We start from the raw sequence: 19,124 nt of genomic DNA on the forward strand, positions 1-19,124 counted from the left end.
GGTTTCTTTTACAGCATAAGAATGATATTTCACTTGTGATCTTCAGAAAAAATAGAGTGACTGCTATCTGCAGAAACTGCAGTCACAAGGTCACAACGATTTAGAAATAATTTCAATTACATTTCCTAGGGTTATACTGTTTCTTTTGTGATGTTGTCCTACTAACCTTTAAAGAAATCATACATTTGCAAAAAATAAGAAATGGCTTGAGGAGAGAACAGTAGCCACAGATTTATGTATTATTTATGGATCTACTTTTCAAACTAAGGGAACTGGAAAAATTAATATGTTCTCTGCCTGAGGTTTTTGATCAGTAATAATACATCAGGTTTAATAATACTAACCCAACACTACTGTAAAATTCAATTCATTCCTGTTTGCAACAGGTTTTTTGGCAGCTTTGGATTAATACCTCCATTAAAGGCAAAAGTAGAGTATTCTACAGCATTTTACTCCTGACAAAGCTTGGCAGAGACTGGAGTAATACCTCGGAAAACATTTCGTGTGTCCCTCAGTTTAGGCAGAGGCAGGTCTGCATACCACCTGCCTGTTCTGTACACAGACACAAAACAAATAGGGTAAAGCCATGTGCCATAATATCGTTTTGGCATCAAATTCTCATTGAATTTTTAAGGGCAATCAATTGCCTAAGTACATTTGCGGTCTAGATCTAAGTGTTCACATTTATACCAGCAAGATGGCCCATACCCATCATTCAAAAAAGCAGAACACTGTTTACAAATATAACCTATGGATGCTTCCATTACATTTACCTCAAAAAGGTCTGAGAAAGGGAAAATCACTGACCAAGGAAATAGACATCAACAAAGACGAAAGCTGACAATATTGATGATGACTTTGGGCAAGAAAAAGAGTTTCTTCATCATCTTGCAGTGTGCCTTAGGCTTCTAGCGTGAAGCACAGGAAAGAAAGGCCAGAAAACTTTCATTACTGTTTTACACAATGCATTTCCTTTCAGCTGAAAATGGTGAATGTGACTGAAAAAGCCACCCCTTCCAGTAATGGATATTTTTGCTATCTAATATACATCAGTGTAAATGATAGCTATAGTCAAATAAATTGCTGAAGCATCAAAGAATTCAGGCTTGGCAAAGGATATTTTTTGCCTGTGTGAAACATGTTTGGGAGTCTCATCTGAAAAGAAATGAGTATCTATATACAGGAGAAAATCATGACAAAATATGGTGTTGTATGTCTTGAAGGTCTTTTCCAGTCAAACATTAAACAATATGAGAAACTCAGAAGTCTTCGGTTTCAGGGTCTTCTCACTCCTACCTTTATACTGTGACCATTAGACCACGTTCTAACATTCATTTGTTTTAGGGGAAAATGCATCATTTTTTCCAATACTGTCAACATGGTGCTCTAACTGTTTGGACATATGTATTCCCCAGGTATACTATGCGTTTTATGATTTTTTAAAAAGTTGGATTATTTCACTGTGGTTAATGGGCCTCTAAAGAAGTTAAGGTATAATATTATTGTTCTTGTTTCCCTTAAAGCCATGAATCTGTAGCATTGTTTTTTTGAAAGTATTGGTTTTGCTACATAATGGCAAAAAGGAACTATGTGCTTTTTTGTGGAGGGAGAAGAGTTATGTTGGTTTTATTATTCAGGAAATGAAATGTGTTCTTCTTTCCTCACTACATGTAGAGGCTACAGAAGTGTCAAAAATGAGGTTCAAAGTCTGTAGTGACACTCCTAGCTCAACTGAAATCAGTAGATGTTCCCATTCAGAGGAACAGTGATTTCATCCCTGGATTATCACTCTCGCCACATCAGCATCTGATATCTTAACCTCTCTGTGCCTCAATTTTCCCACCTAAAAAATGGTGGCAAATGACACTGATGACTGCCAGTTGACAATCGGGCTATCTTTAACCTTTCAGAACACCTGGTAAATTGTGCAGAGGAAAAGTATATTTTTAGGTCACAGACATCATAAAAGTCCCAACATATCTAAAGACACCATAGGTAAAATTCTTTTGATTTCTGTGGGACTTGTTTGTGCTTGATGAAATATGGATGATGCACAGAAGCCTCTTGGCTGTTAGAACTGGCAGTGACTCATCTGCATCTGCTCATATTTCACCTAGAGAGGAAATAACTTTTTTTTTGTGTGTGTGTGTGTGTGAAGTATTTTAACCTGGATATGAATGTCCTAGGTCTAGTATCAACTGGAAACCATTTCAGAATTAAAATTATTAACAAATTTCACATTTAAAGACATTCTCCAATGTTGAAATTCACTCAAATTACAGGAGGAAAAAAAAAGGATATTCTGCATTAACGTAAAGTTAATTTAGAGTATTGACTGGTATGTGGAAATTATACTACATGCTTGATTTTCTTCTATTCTTCCCCAAGTATCTGCTCTTGGCCCCAGTTGTGAGGCGGACCTTTGTCTTGATCCAGTACCACCATTTATGTGTGCAAGTCCTGTGACATAAATGACAGAGTATTACCACTTGGGTTTTCCATGTGCGCTTGACTTCGACTTTGTTTTCCACGAGACTGCTAAATTCTCATTTAGTCATGATTTATAGTGATTGCCACAGTAATGCCTATATGGCAGATCATTAAGAAAGCACATACGCTACAATTCACTAGATAACAATGAAATGGAAACTGCTCTCACAAAGACTTTAAAATCTTGTGGGGTCCAAAAGTGTTTGAACCCTTGTAATCTTGGAGAAAAGGCTGGTGATGTTTACTATCATTCTCCTAAGATCTCAGAAAAAGCATAATGAATCATTAAGTCTGGTTTGTTCTAACTTTAAACAGTTCAAATCCAAGGACTTTACGTGGCTATTGTTAATTTTGGCTTGTAAGTTACTATTATATGTTTTAGATTTCAGCATATTAAGTAGCCTTCCTGAATGCAAATGTTCTGACCTCAAGATTTTGTAGGTAAAATCCAAGAAAATATGACCTTTAAGAAAAACAAAAGCAACTAAGTTACTCAGCGTTAAACCAAACTCTTAGAAAACTTCATGGAAGTTTAAAGTGAATATAAAACTATTTTCAAATTAAAGGTCAACACCAAGAACTCTGTGAGAAGTAAAATTAAAATTCAGCAAGAGCAATAGTAAGTTTTTAAAGGTTCCTAACTTGGCAAGTATTTGAACGTTAAAAAGGAAAACAGAATTAAAGGAACATATCTTTGTGCCTGAATTTCCACTGAGTAAACAAGCAAATGATTTATTGAGCTTAGCCTCCTTCTTAAATCCTGGAATATCTGTGAGCAACGTGTGATCTCTGTGAAGGAATCCACTTGAAATAGACAAAACTATTCTTACTGTGTGGATTGATTATAAAAAGCTGTCAGTGAGGTTTGCCTTCTCTATGCCCCTCAAGCCATTAGTCAACTGGACCATCTCGCATTTGTCAGCCTCAGGTGGACTTCATATGCAATCAGTAGAAATTGTTCCATTGAGCACTGTAGCTAAGATCAAGTCCATCTGGCAGATAAACTTTTCTGGTGTGAAATCAGTATTTAACAATACCTAAACATGCATTCTAGTTTACGTTCTGAAAAACCCACTTTACTTGGTAAGGGTGCTCACATGAATAAATGTGAACATGTAAATTCTGTGTGGAAAGTGAGGCACAGAATTTATTTTTTTTTATTACTTGCACATGGAAACGCAAAACCTAAACACCATAATAATGTGTGACAGTTGTTCAAAAGCATGTAAAAAGTGAACCAAAAGGATATCAAGTAAGGGACTCGCTCAGTTTTAAGACAAATAATTTCTAAAATATGTAAATATAGTCATTTTCTCTGGACACTTAATGAAAAATCACTTCAGAACAGAAGAGGTATTTAAAGGCATGTCCTTATACAGCAGATTGTCTCTGAGACTACTGAATCAAAAATGTAGGAGCAAGGTAAATAAAAATCAAGAAGAAATAAAAAATGGAAAATGTGGAGCAATTTCTCTATGTTTTAATTATATAATATTTCACAAAGAGTTCTAATCAAAGAATTACTTATTGGTAATGCGTATTTTCCTTTCAGATTTTCAGATCAAAACCACTTTGCATACTCATCGATAAAATACATTCTGTCTCCAACTGTATTACCACGCATTGCTGTCTACCAGAGAGATCTGTCTTTCTGAGAAGCACATTTTCAGTTGCAGTCAGCATCTGTTGTTATGAAAAAGCAAGGTATGCTCTTTCTTCTGTATGCATTAGCAGGTATAAAGCCTTTGAAAGTAACAGTCATTCCTGAAAGAAATGAAGCCTACTCTGCCATCATTATAATAGCTCTGGAACAGAGACATCAGTAACATCTAAGCATTTCCACTGTCTGTGTACTGGGTGCTCAGGAAAACAGGAGACTTAAACCTGTGTAAAATTCAGCACCATTTTGGTGCTGATTGATTTTACTAAGCAAGTCTTCCAGTTGTATTGCTTCCTACTTTATTTTGAGACTATCTGGGAGCTGAGAAGGGAGAAAAAAAAAAAAAAAAAAGGCCATTGCAGAATTCCATAACAGATATATATATTCCTATTCTATCTCAATTGAATCCCTGCCAGGACTCAAGATGAGCCACTCTGGAACTGCTGTGTGACAGAAGTCACAGAAGAGTTAGTGTGCAGAGTGTGTGGTCAGAGATTTAGCCAGGCTTTTTTTTTTCCTTTGGCCTTGCTGTAGCACCCATGTTCGTGTACTTGCAAATGCTACTTCTCTCCTGTTACCACCTCTAATTTTTTGAATTGCTGCTTAAAAAGGCCTTCTATCAGAGTAGTGGAATTTCATATCCATGAAGAAATGAAAAGATTTACTCACCAAAAAGGAGAAATGATGATTGTAAGACAACCAGCATACTGGAAGAACCATGGTCATACTTTTAGCACTATGCATGTTATTCATGTGACATGTATAAGGAAGTATGAAAAAGATTTTGAAAGTTAAGAGTTAGGTAAGCAGGAATAAGTCTTAAAAGACAGTCTTTTCCAACTCCCCAGCTTCTCTGTACAGAACAGTTGACATGATGTTTTTCTAAGCCTCTCACAAAATGCATTACTAAAAACTTGTGAAATAAGCTTGTGGTTTAGTGAGATTTAAGTGCAGCATTGCAAGCCAGTAAAGAATGACAACTTGATTTGCAGTAGTCAGCTTAAGAAATATTATTCTTCATATTGGGGAATACATATAAAACCTTATGCACTCCATTTTTCATGATTCACATGTACCCCAAAATGCCAAAATTAATCTTAGACATTGTTATTCCAACATCCTGTAAGCAGAATGCATACTGCATCAAATTGGTTTAATGCACAAGGAGTATGCAAAAGAACTTGCTGAATCTCCCTAAGACAAGGAGGAAAGTTTCGATTAACATAGACTAAAACAAATTAAAGATATTTAAGAAATTATTAAGAAAATTGATCTTAATCTGAGATAAAAAACTATCACAATTGTTCCAGTTACACTTAAACAGGTGTAGATGAAACCAGAAACATTTTGGTTTATGAAAAAAAGTCAAGCATTATGTATTTGCAATGTTTGCTGATATGAAACTGTCCTCTTCCATACCTACACATTCTTCCTGTTCCCACCTATGCGCTCATGCCAGTGTCAGTCAGACCCTGCTTGAATATGCTAAGCCAGTGGAAAACCAATCTCATAAAGAGTGAACAACCTGCAGAAAAGTTTTTCTTAGTCAGCTTAATTTTATGCTGACTCAGCACAGAAGTGGCTCAGGCAGCAGTGAGCTCAGCCTAGCAGCCCTGGGACCACATGCCAGATGAGACTCCTAACCTCCTTGTTTTAAAATCAGTCTGTCTCTGCCCCTGCTAATATGCACAGAAAAGACAAGAGTTCTGCAAAAGGGCTGAGAGATGAACCAAATGAAGTGGAACAGGAACCTGACCATATTTCCCCAATTCCATCTGAGTGCACTAGAGCATTATTAGCTACTGTAAGAATGCATTTTTCCTTCTCAACATTTTATCCTGGATCGCAGACACTTCACCTATTAAAATTTTTATTGAGCTCAATATGTTTCTGGGAAACTTTCTCAGTTTCAGAAAAACAGCACATCCATCTCAGAAAACTGTTTTGTTATTTTAATTAGCTCTATTCTTGAGACTGCCACTTCACCACAGGCATGTATTTCTCCCAGTCCTCAAGAAAATGAACAAATCGAGGGAACATGAAGGTCTCAAGAGTGCAAGACCCCTTTCCCATTTAATCCAAAAGGGCTCCAATTTATATGCCTCCAGCAATTACAACTCCTTAAGAGGCTGCTATGTTTACAATGCTGAAATAAAGTGAATGACGTTTAATATTTTGATAATCTAATTCAGGTAGGTTAATTCTGTAAGTATTATTTATCAACATTTAAAGGTCTTCATCATGTTCTGTTTCTCTTTAAACTAAGTGGACAAAGTTGCTTATCTATTGTCCTATTTGTGAACTTGAAATATGAAGGAATTTAGTATTGCATATACTCCAAACTTTTCAGAAATCAACTGCACGATATGAAATAGAAAATTCAAAATTACCTTTGGGTCTAAATAATACAATTCTCATTCAACAAAATTCTGACTTATGTACAGAAATATCTACATGGCAGTATGATGCCACTATTTGATCTTATCCTTCCAATTATTATATTCACTTTATGGGAACAAATCAGTATTTTCACTAGAGAAAGTGTCCATGTTTTTTATCTGGCTGTCTCAGGCAAAACAGTTTCATTGTTCTTGGAAACATTTATTAAGAAATAAAGAAATGACAAGAATAAAACAATACCTGAAACAATTTTCCAGAGCCTATGCATTTGCCTCACACATCCCAGATTAAAGCAATTTGTAAACTGTGCATAAGTTTGAGTAAAATTGAAATGTATGACCTTCAAAATATTATTACATATTGATTCTGCCAATTTATACCATAGGATGAAAAAGAGTTTTGCAGTAAATTGCACTATTATTGCAATCAAAGATTTTAGTTTCAGAAGAAACAAAGGTTTAGAGAAACAGCTAGAATAATTGCGCTTATTCAGATAGGAGATCCTGGTTGTGGTATGAATGCAAAGCAGCCTCTGATTGTGTAACGCTTAACACAACAATCATAGAAGTAATTGATTTCACACTTCTTTTAAGTTTTGTTTCTCATTACGAGGCAAAGGCAGGGATCATCTCATTTCGTTTCAATGCAAGAAATGACAATTGTTGCTAATTAATACAGAATATCTTTAATAGTTTCTTAGATTTTTAATTTTCTGGATCTCTTAAATTTTTAAAAGTCCTCAAGTTGCAAACCAACTTCTCTCATAATTGTACAACTTCGTTGTTCTTTATATTATCTACTGAAAAGATGATAAGAATTCAAGAATAAAAACTGTGAGTTTGCCATGACAACTGCTCTGATAAGATTTCCACATATCTGGGAAAATTATCCCTTCCTGCAGTAAGTACGTTGAATTGCTATTAAAGTGCAGTTAGCCTGAACAGAGAAAGAGGAAAAGGGGTGGGGAAGAAAGAGGGAAGGGACAAGTACCATTGGTAACAATGCTATTTTAATAACAGCGAAAATGAAAGGGTAAAATGCATTTGAACTGTTTAACCAGTTCTGCTGCCAATGAAATGGCATTACAAGAGCAGTTTTGAATTTACACAGGTCTGTGTGGTTTGATGGCCCTGTATGTTGCAGTGCATATAGTTAAACAGTCTTCCATACCCTTCACACTGCATCTGCATTCACTCCTACCCTACTATTACTTCATTTTCTTTATCTATGTCTTGCCAGGTACACCTGCCAACATCTGATTAAGTTGAAATATGAAGCATTTGTTGTAAATGGTGTATGACCAGGGTAATAAATCTTGCGCCAATATTCTGAGTTTTCCTTGGCAGTTCAGATTTAGCCAAACGCTGACACGCAGCTTCAATTCCAGATACGGTTCAATTCAATAGTATCTGTGTGTGCCTGAATCTGGCCACGGTGTTGGGATTTTTAGCAGCAGCAATGCAGGGCATGCAGCTGCGTGCCTCTCCATCGCCCCAAAACATTCCAAGGCTTTGGAAAGCCCTACTGTTCACCTGTAATACAACTGAACCACTTCCTTTGTATTTTTAGAGACATACCATTAATTCTGCCTAATGTAAGAAGGTCACATCTTTAAAATAAACTTGTTAATACTTAGTGATCTGAATGGAGAAGGGGGCTGTACTTCAGTTTCACCTTAAAATATAAAAAGACCATGGTAATATTTAGCAACTCTGTTTTTAAATCAATTGCTTTAAAAAGTGAAAAATAAATTCTTGAATTGATACTTTTTTCCAAAAGATCCTTCTAAAAAAATGAAATGATGGAATCCTCTCTTATACTTGTTTATATTCAGAGAGTCACTGCAGATACCTGGCCAGCTCGTCACATGTCTGCTTTAAGAGAGAGTTATTATCTTCTGTTCAATGCCAAATGTTTTCTATCCCACACAAGAATTGTTAGCAAGAATACATGTCAGACAGCCATAAACCTACACAATGCAATAGCAGTCATTTGAATAACTATGCATAAATATTTTGCCAAAATACCACCCACTATGTCACAGTCTTTCAGGGAATGGCACATTTTTCCAGTGAATATAGAATATGATTGATAGTGGGTTTTCCTCAGAGCATTATCTAGTCTTTTCTTCCTGTCACCCCAATCCTACAGGGGCTGGGCATATATTACTGAACCTATTTTGTGTGCAGACTTTGAAATCCATCATAAGCCTGTCTATTGATGAGTTGTTTCGTCTGTTGTAAGACACAGAAACAGGAATGACAAAACCAATAACTTTTTATGCTGAAAACAGGGGAAAGAATCAGTACAATACATCTCAACTCACCTTACATGAGCTATCACAGCATTTTTTTAAACTCCTTTTTTCTCCTAATTATTACGTGAACAGCCCTGCAGTATCAGTACTTTCAATTTTCTTTAATAAGGCAGTTTGTAAAGAGTTTTTTCCACTCTAGAAGACATGAGCTATTTTTTTTTAATCAGAGCTACATATTTTCTGCATACCTTATCTAGAAAAAAGCCACATTGAATGATTGATACTTCTCAGGACTGCCACAGGTTTGTTTTAGTTGGGAAAATAACCGAGGTCAATTTTTGATGGTGTTTTCTACCCTGTTATAATAACTAGCTATGATTTTGGTTTTTGAGGACTATATTAAAAAAAAAAAAAAAAAAAAGATTTGGTCATCTTGTATACCAGGATAATCTTCATGTTACATGAAGCATTTTTTCGTTATAGAATTGGTCTCTAAGCAGTCCTGATCTGTTTCTCACATCCATCTGTTATGCACATGTTCTTAAAATATGATTTTTGTCCATGCAAAGGTCTGAAACACTCTCTGTAAACCACCTACTTTATAGAAAAATAATTTTAGGAGAGGTAACTTTAGCACATTAAGCACATTAAGACTTGTGCTGATTCTTAGGGTGAATTTCAAGTCTAAAACCTACCAAAAAAAAAGTTCAGATGACAGTTGTGTACATGAATAGTTAGTATGTATTATTCATGCAGTCTGATAGGTTTGCTAAGTTGCATAGTTTTTACCGCTTTATAGCACTGCAGACTTCTGCCAAAGTCAATTTAGACACTACCAAAACTGTACTACCTCTCTGGCTGAATCAGGATATCAGGAAAATACTAACACTCTACTAAACTGCCTTCCACATTTTAAAAGGTCAATGTTAATAGTGTTTCCCACAGCTGCTTGTGCAGTGCCACCACTCACTTCATCTCTTCTGTAAGACTGAAGTCACTCAGTCTGTCAGCAGTTTAGTTCAAATTTGAAATGCATCATCACCTTTAGATGATACATCAAATTGCACATGCAGCTAACACAGTATTGTGTTGGTGATGAAAATGTTTTAAAAATAATTGTAATTCTATATTCTTTTTTTTTTTTTCCAAAAGGTGCTGTGGAGATACTACTGACAGAAATGACTTTTCATTAATTTATTTAGTAAAGCAGGAGATGGAAACTCAGTTCACTTTGGCATGATCAGCCTTTGGATAATGCTGTAATTATCATGAGCTACATTTTCCCTTTACACTGCAATGGTAAAACATGTACTCTTGCACTCTAACATGCAGCTCCAAGACAAAGGGAAGACGAAGCAGAGCTTTGTTTGTAAATTGTAGTGCAGAATTCTGGAAGTATGTGTTATACTGTCTTTGTTATTTTTACAAAAGAAGGTAAAAGAATCAAAAAAGCAAGCAAAAAGAAGGAACAAGAAATGAGCAGCATGAACAAGGAAAAAAACAGGCTTTCAGTACTGTGTTTACAGTTTCCAACTGATTTCAGTAATACAGAAAAATTGTGTTGACTTATCACCGCGTTTCCTCAGATGTACTGTAATGGGAAAGTAGATAGTTCCTTTCTAAGGAAACAGTTGTCTTCTAACATCCTTAAAGTTTGCTTTCCAAAGTTTTCCTCTAAAATAGCTGATATTAACCTCTGTCAGCATCAAGATAAATGAGCCTATTCTTCTCCAATATACTAATTCTTTTGTTCTTATTAATTACAATCTAGCCAATCTACAAGGATACGGGAAATCTGTGTTCTGTTGCTTTTCAATATTGATTAGTAATTATTTTGAAGGGTATAACAGAATGGGAAATCAGTAACTAAATCTTAATCTTATCCTTTAATCTCGGAGCATCAGTGTCAAGGTAGTTAGGTGATTTTCAGGTTCTTGCCTGCTGTATTTTTTGAGCTTGTGTACATGGTGATTGAATTAATACCTGGCAGTGCTTGCTTAGCCAGCGGATCAAATTATAAACACAGAATTGTCATTAAATTTATACAATATCCAAGTTTTCCTGACTGAATCATATCAGCTTCTATTATCAAAAATAGAATAATAACTTGATTTAGGGATACTCAAGGCATCAAGAACTACTGATCATAAAGCATATGACTGTGCCTTTATGGGTTTCTGCAAACTCAATAAATGAATGTCGTTAGCAGGGAATTAATTCTATTAAGTTAAAAGTTATGAGACTCGGTCAATATGCAGAAAGTATATTCAGTAGCTAGAGAGACTGCAACCAAAGATCCCGGAGGTTTTCCTTCTTTTGACTGATAGCATGAATATTCTTGGAGGAGAGGAAAAATTTTCGCAATGAGAACAATCAGCCATTGGAATGATCTCCCCCAGGAAGTGATGGGTTCCCCAACACTGGACACTCTTAGAGATTCAGCTGGAGATGGTGCTGGGCCATCTTGTCTAGACCATGCTTTTGCCAAGAAAGGTTGGACCAGATGATCCTTGATGTCTGTTCCAACCTGGTATTCTATGATTCTGTGATTCTATGTACAACCTGATAGTCACATCTTTATCATACTAGTTATTAGTCTGACCTCATAGCTACTGAAGAATGAATTATGAGGGCTCAGAGTGCGCTAGAAATATAGTACAGATGGAAGAGAGAGTAAAATGCACCCAAACACCCATTCTAGGAGGAACCAGAGTTTGGCAAGAGAGAGAATAGCTTTCTTAAATAAAAAAAAACGTTAAATGACTGCTGCGTTGTTCAGCCGTCATTACAAAGCAATTGAACACTGACACATCAAGACAAGGGTAGAGATCCACACTTCAAACAATGGGGTAACAAGACTGAAGGGTATGTAATGTGAAAAGACTGATGACAGTACAAGGCACTTCCTATATAGGAAGATTTTTTTGGTGCATTCTCAGTCATTTATGCACACCTGGGTGGGGTTTTTCTACTATTTAACTGGCAAAATCCTAAACTATAAGAAAAGGATATTTTGGTAGTTCACAGAGACCGTCAAAACCCAGAAGCCCACTAGGTGAGGTTTTGCAGGCAGCAACAAGCTGCCCAAGCAACAGAAACTGGAGACAGACAACTGTCCAAATACCTGAAAGTTATTTTGCTTGTTTTGTGTTTACTTTAAAAAAAAAATAAAAAATCATTGGACCATTTTTCAATCTCCTGTATTTACTTCTGTCACATTTCAGCAGTGACTTTTGTGATGTTGATACTTGCAAACACTGCCTGGCAGTTATAAATGTCATTGTATAGTGTTTACATAAAAGTCAGCACTGGAAGACCATTTCAGCACTTGGGTGTTTTGGCTGAAATAATCAGTAGCAACCTGTTTTGGCTTGTAGTTAAAAGACTTATGGCTGAGCCTCTGGACAATATATTACATTATAAATCACAGTCGTGGTTCTATTAGAAGTTTTAAAAATAAAAGCCTTATGAGGTAATGTAAAAGGAAAATGTTGAAAATTCAGATTAAAGAAAGGTAAGAGAGGCAAATGAACCATCTGCCAAACATTTTGTTAGCGACGTGGGGTGCAGGGCTGAGGAGGGAGTAGACCTCAATAATATAATTTCAAGCTAACACATTTAAGAAGTGACTGTACAGCCTAAATGGGGCAAACATGGTAAAATAAACTACCTAAATGATCACTCTACTACACATATTAAGTATAAATGATGTCCTTTAATATGCCTTGTATTTTTAATGACTGTCCTCTGGTCAGCCATAATAGTTTCATAACAGATGTAGCTTATTTGAAGAACTTATTAAGGAAGAGAGGAAAGATCTGACCTTCATTTAGCTAATACGAAGGTAACATTTCATAAGGAAAGTACAATCAAAGCTGCTTTACTTATTTCAGATTACAAACAGAAATGATTAAAAGATGCAGCAATTCAAGAGAGGCAAAGATATTCCACCATGGTAGGGAAAAACATGTTTATGCCCAGGCTTGGTGGAGCAGCACCTTGCAGAGCCACCTGAGCTGGCTGTGGTGAGTTATCTCTGGAGCCAGAAGCACTAGGGCTGCCTCAGTGTGGTGCTTTGACTAATTACCCTTTCAGGGAGGCAGAACTAATTACCTTGGCTTGAGTCCAGACGGATATTGTTTCCAGGGCTCAAGCTACTAGCTCTGCATGGTGCTGCACAATGTGCTGGATAGACTTTTGTATTCGCTTGATTATCTATACCATGGCATTGCTTGAGCTAGATAAGCATATCCTACTTGATAACTGGCAGAAATGCCACAGAACTAAGGATGCTGCGAATATCAAGATATTATTTGTGGAATATAAAAATATGTATTTACTACAGCTGTAAGTTTAAGTCAGTCAACAGGTATAGCCATCAGCACATCTTCTCTATGACTGATTATAATTCAGATTAAATATCAACTATAGCTTTTATTATAGAACCTTATCAACATTAAAATAAATCACTTCTTTAAAATATTTTTGCCTTCCAGCACCCTATTTGGTAAACACACTTCCTCTTGAAAACAAATAAAATGACATCAAAATCTGTACGCTAGAGAATTTTATCTAAGGTTAAATTTCTTCTTTCGCATTGAGACATTCAGTCTGGGTTTCAAATTGATTTCACCTCTTTGTTACACACAAAAATATTTCAGCCTTGAGGAATATTCTAAGAGTGAGAAATATTTAGAGTCACGCTTTACAACATGGTTGCCAAAACGCCCTACAGTTAGCAAATATTGACAAGGAGTACTTTGGTTCAGGAAGACCCACAAGCCAAACAGTAACTGAACATTAGTTTTAGTGAACAACCTATCACACACATTTATCCCAACTCTGTAACATGACTGGAGTAATCTCTGAAGATTTAGAGTTGTCAGAAAACCTGTGTTATAAATGCAGAAATGGGAAGACTACATTCTCTGACACAGCTGTGCTGATATTTGGGTGGCAACAGCAGTTATTGACCTGCACATACAAAGTGTTTTTAAGAACTAGAGGAATGAAGCAGGAGACTTTCTGAATTTTTTTTAGAGGTTAAAGCCATTCAGCAAGTTCACTGATAGTTTTGCTTTTGACAGAAAAACAGGTTCAGATTGAAAATCCAGTAACATAAACCCAACAATGGCAAAGCTATCCTTAACAGAGGAAAAAATAAAGTTCTCACAGGGAAGCAGGGCTATCTTTTCACAAAGTTTTAGATTTTCAGAGACTGAACACAAATCAATCTGATTTAAGAAGAAAACCTATTTAAAAAGAACTGCATTTGTTTCCCTCCCTCTTTTGTTTGAGCTTATCATACTTCTCTGCTCTTCTCATCCTCTATTTTTTGCAGACTTAACTTTTGCTAAGCATTTATATCTACACAGTGTGGTTATAAAAGAGTTAATATCACCATAGTTTCAAGTAAATACCTTTGAAACTTCAAACTTCTGCCCAATTCCAAGTGCAAGCTCAGTTTGAATTGTATATTTCAATCCTATCAGCTTTCTGAGTATCTGCCTTGAAGCCTAGCTTCAGTGGAAGTATGGCACGTGCTTAAAGCACCCTGGTAAGGGCTCTCCTGAAGTAGTTCACGGCCACGGGACATCACTGGGTGCCTGTGCTGCCAGAGGAGAGGGCCACACTGTATCCCGTGCAGGTCTCTGGGCTTTTCAATGCCCTATGCCTGGCAACAACTCCGTCCCTTCATTCTTTGCCTACATCCCGTTCTGACCCAGGGTGTGTACAAGCTTCCCCCAGAAAGGGAACCCTTCCAAAACATCTCTTTCATCTCCTTTTCCCCTTCTCTTCTCTCCAGCTGACAAGTTACAAGTTACAGGTGGCCAACACTGAGCCACTCACACAGCACATAACCTTTCCTTTGAGGGTTGGTGAGGAACAGGTCCTTGTGCACAGAGCTACCACAATTGTTTCTACTTCAGCATCTCTGTCTGAAAGCGGTATTGTCACCTGCAGTAAATAGTTCCTGACGTGATTTTATGAAGTATAACAATCAGGAACTAGAATGTTAAATATTATTTACTTTAAACATTAAATAATGAAGGTCTCCTCTGAATTTTTAAATCTTATCCAGATTTTATAAAAACTGAAAATTGACCAGGAAACTTTAAGCATGAAAAATTTACATCCCTTAAGAAGGAGAAAGAAACTGGGAGCGGGACATCGGGGACATCTCCGCATTATAAATATTTCAGATCACATCTATAAAAGAAAAAATATTGTGCTACCTCATATCATCAGGTAAATATAATCTCTGATACAAATCTTGGTAAGAATCAGAAGTTTCACTTAGTTTGACAAAAATACCTAAGTGACACTGAAATGCTAAAAATGCTAAAAATGTTTCAGCTGTGTCCATACTGTGAACCCATCTTTGATTCCATTTGTGAGATGAGGCCAGCAGTAATACAAACTGGGAGATTTCTGTGATAATTTAGAGCCCATCAACTGCAGCAGTAACAGTCACCATTACTTACAGTTATATGGGAGTGGCAGACTTTTTTATTGCTAGTTTCACTTGTCTATTGCTAGTTTCACTTGTACCAGAACGGTCTCACACACACTATACTGGGTAATATTTGACCTATCATATTTGTAATCAGCAAAAATTCTCTTCTTCTTTTTAATCTTGACTCTTTCTTTTCATTGCTTTTTCACCACCTTCTCAGTAAGAAATAAATGACATTTTAATGGAGTTTTATACTAAGTTAAAATGTTCAAGGTAATATTTAATGAGGCATAGTGCTGCTGGGCACACTGCCTTTATTTTAATTATAATCTCAGATTTTTTTTTTACATCAGTAATACTTTATTACAAATTTTCATGAAGGTTGTGGTATACCAGGACACAGAAAAGAAACAAGCAAGCAAAGAAACAAATACATGCCCTACTTCTAGGCTTGGGGAGTTTAAGTCTAAAAATCAATTAGTAGCTTTGACAACTTTTAATGTAGCGAGAGATGTAACTGTCATTATTCCCTCTGGGAATAAATCAGAAAGTTTTGACACCAGCAGTCATGTCACCAATCCTTCTTTGTGCCTTAATATTTATTTAATTTTGGTCACTGGGATAGTCTTCAGAGACGTACATCTCATTCTTACAAAAGTAGCTCTGTTCACAGTTTGAAACAGAAGAACCCGGGATTTTCTTTTCAGTTCACTTCCCCCCAGCTGCTGAATTTTTCATTTGAAGCAATTAAGAAAAAAAATATTGAGAAGTAGAATGCTGTTTAAGCTCAACAAGATCACAAAACATTCTCTAGTCTTCTTTATGTGTCTAGACAGTAATGTTAGGCATTAATTCAAGTGCTTTCTACTCTATATTCATGTTTTACCTTATTTGCTATTTATTAATTAACTCTGAAATGCACTCCTGAAGGTGAAGGATTAGAGAGAGAGCTGAAGAAAAAAAAGTTCAAGGGAGTGCAGCCTTCATATAGTTTTGGTCTGGCAAGAGTAAGTGCATAAATGCATTCACTGAAAGCAGTCATGACCGAGTCAGGCTTCATATGGTATTTTGTTTTCCTTACATTTCACTCAGAATAACAAGCAACCCTCAGTCTTGTCAGGGGCTGAATATCTAAGCAAAATGCCAAACCTTGATCTCCCTGAACCTGTGAGTAACACATGGAATCTTCTTCTATAGAAATGGAAAGAGATATCTGAAAGAAAACACATAATACTTGGTATTATGCACTCTCTTTTGTCTTTTTCGATCCTTAATTTCTTGGGTATTTTCTAAATGCCTGTCCTCCAGTGTCTTTAATTAAACTCACTAGATTCTTCCCTCATACTTGGCAGAGAGCATTAATTCCTGTTTGCTAGACACTGCATGAGGGGCAAGACACAGTGAAGAAAAAGCGTGGTTCTGGCCCTATGAAAGCTAGCATGGAGACAATATTTTTGACTCTCTCTTAGGAACCTAATGGGCTACACATTGGGAAAAAAATATACATTGTCTTTTAGATGCCTGCATTCACTCTGCGTACAGTCAACAAGGCTGGAAAGAATTGATTATGGTGGCTTTATTTCTTTTTTAATCTGTGCATATTGTTCCTTCTGAACTGTCAGGATACCTGACTGCAATAACACATTCAATCTCTTCAGTCAAATGTGCACATATTTCTTTATCTTTGCTTTTACCTTTTTAATGAAGAAACAGAAACAAACTGCAAACACTTTTCGAATAGTGTGGTTGTATTCTCTAGCTATTGACATAGTTTTAAATGCATTTATTTTAAATTTCAGAAGGGTCTTGCCTATCACATGGAAGAGCTTTATAAACTCTTGTCTCGAAACTTACAGACATGAGGAATCTTTTTACAGTGGCATTGCTACTTGCTTAATATTATTTTTACCATTTGTTGTTGGGATTGCAAAAACCAAGCTAACGAACTGTCTTACACATGAAACAGCTACAAGTCTTAGAATTAGAAGTGAAGTAATGTCCAAATAATCTTCTCAAACATCTGGATTTTATGTCAGCTGGTCTTAATTTACATTTACCTTTAAAAACCATACCCAGAAGGTATTCTTTCCTATACTGATTAGATGACCTAAACTTCAGACACATAGGGAAACTATTCTTTTGAGGCTCACTGTTTTGTTGCAAATGTTATTCACAGGATATAAAGCTGAAAATTTATGAACAAAGAGACACTGGAACCAAAAAGTCTTCACTGTGTTGTCTGTCAAATTTCTGTCATCTTAATACAAGTCCAGAGAGTAGTCAGATGAGGCTGAAAATCAGATAAAGTACATGATATAATCCAACAGATTACATTTATGGCAATTATGGAGTATTTTCCATTTACATATCCACCAATGCTTTAAAAAGGTATATGTGATTTGCCACATTTTCTAGAAAGGGAGAACCCAGAAATCAAGCCACATTTTCAAGAGGCATTCAAGCCAGTCAGAAATAAATGTGTAGTTCTACAAGTGGTAGGAATTTTTTATTAAATATACTGGTTTTGTAGTATGTAGACGTATTCTAAAAGTCTTTCAAAATTAATGTATGCAATACTGAAATGGTTTAAAATTATGCATCACTTCAATTTAAAAGGATATAAGATTTTTTCCTTAATTTCCTTAATGTAGGCATATGTATTTAGATTTTTTACCTGCAATAATTTCAGCAAATTATGTGATCATTATCATTATTTCCAATTCTTTTTCTGAACCAACAGTTGTTCTTAAAACATGGAAAACAATGAGAAAGAGCAAGTGAAATATAAAGAGGGTTATTCTAAAGAAGGTAGGGATTCTGAAAAAACACAGGATTTTCAGAAGCCAAAACCTGCAGACTAGACAAGACAAGAGACAATTCAGAGCGTCTGTGAAATGACAGACATAAATGAGATAGCCAACAGTAACATTTAAAAAAAGGCAGACAGAAACTGAAAAGTCACCAATCTTTTAAATTTAAGAATAGCTAAGGAAGACTCTTTAAAAAAGCTGAAAATCTTACTTGCAATATTATTTTAAGAAGTCGATAGCTCTGTCAACAAACAACAGAAAAAAAACCACAGGTAATTTCAGTCCGACAGCCAGTTGAAAACCATAGAAACCACATTCTCTTCACGGACAAAAATGATCGAAGGCTAGAGGAGTATCAGAGGAATATCACACGCTTGCGTGAGGTTTTTCCTCTTCCATAATTACGTGCTTATTGCCACTGTTGTACAGGCTACTGGACTGGATTAAACCCTTAATCCATACAGCCGTTCACGCATTATGGCCTTCATCAGTAGACTACTACTTTTTCCATGTATCAGAAAGCTTTTGTTCTGTCTATAATATCATCATCAAGATACCGAGCTGTACATAAGCAGCAGCTGTCGCATCAACTGGAGAAGAGCTTCCCTCTCCTAGAGCAGTATGGTTTCCAGATATTTAGGGCTTTGAAAAGCTTTCAGCAGATCCTTTTACTCTTTTCTTCCCTTCAGAAAGAGTAAGGAAATGTTGTAGAAGTTGTAAACTTCATTTGTTTATTGAACCCATGCTTTTCCTCTTTAAGAATGAGAACAGTATTATGTTTAAATCAGTACACTGAGGTTACTGTTAGACATATATGCATGATTCATAAACCACTGAAAAATATTAGAGGTTAAACTGCCCTGATTATTCAGGTACTCATAATCAAAGTAGTCCATAAAAGTGCACATAATTAGTTATACTGGTTCAGATGGAGAACTGTAACTTGTTCAGTTGTAACTCAGGTCTGTTTGATTACATTCCCATGTTCCTTTTCTGCAGCTAGTATGTAATGAACATTTCTCCATTTTCAACCAACCTTCAACCAACTAG

The sequence above is a fragment of the Accipiter gentilis genome, chromosome 7 (assembly GCF_929443795.1).
Source record: "Accipiter gentilis chromosome 7, bAccGen1.1, whole genome shotgun sequence".
In the NCBI taxonomy this organism is placed as follows: Eukaryota; Metazoa; Chordata; class Aves; order Accipitriformes; family Accipitridae; genus Astur; species Astur gentilis.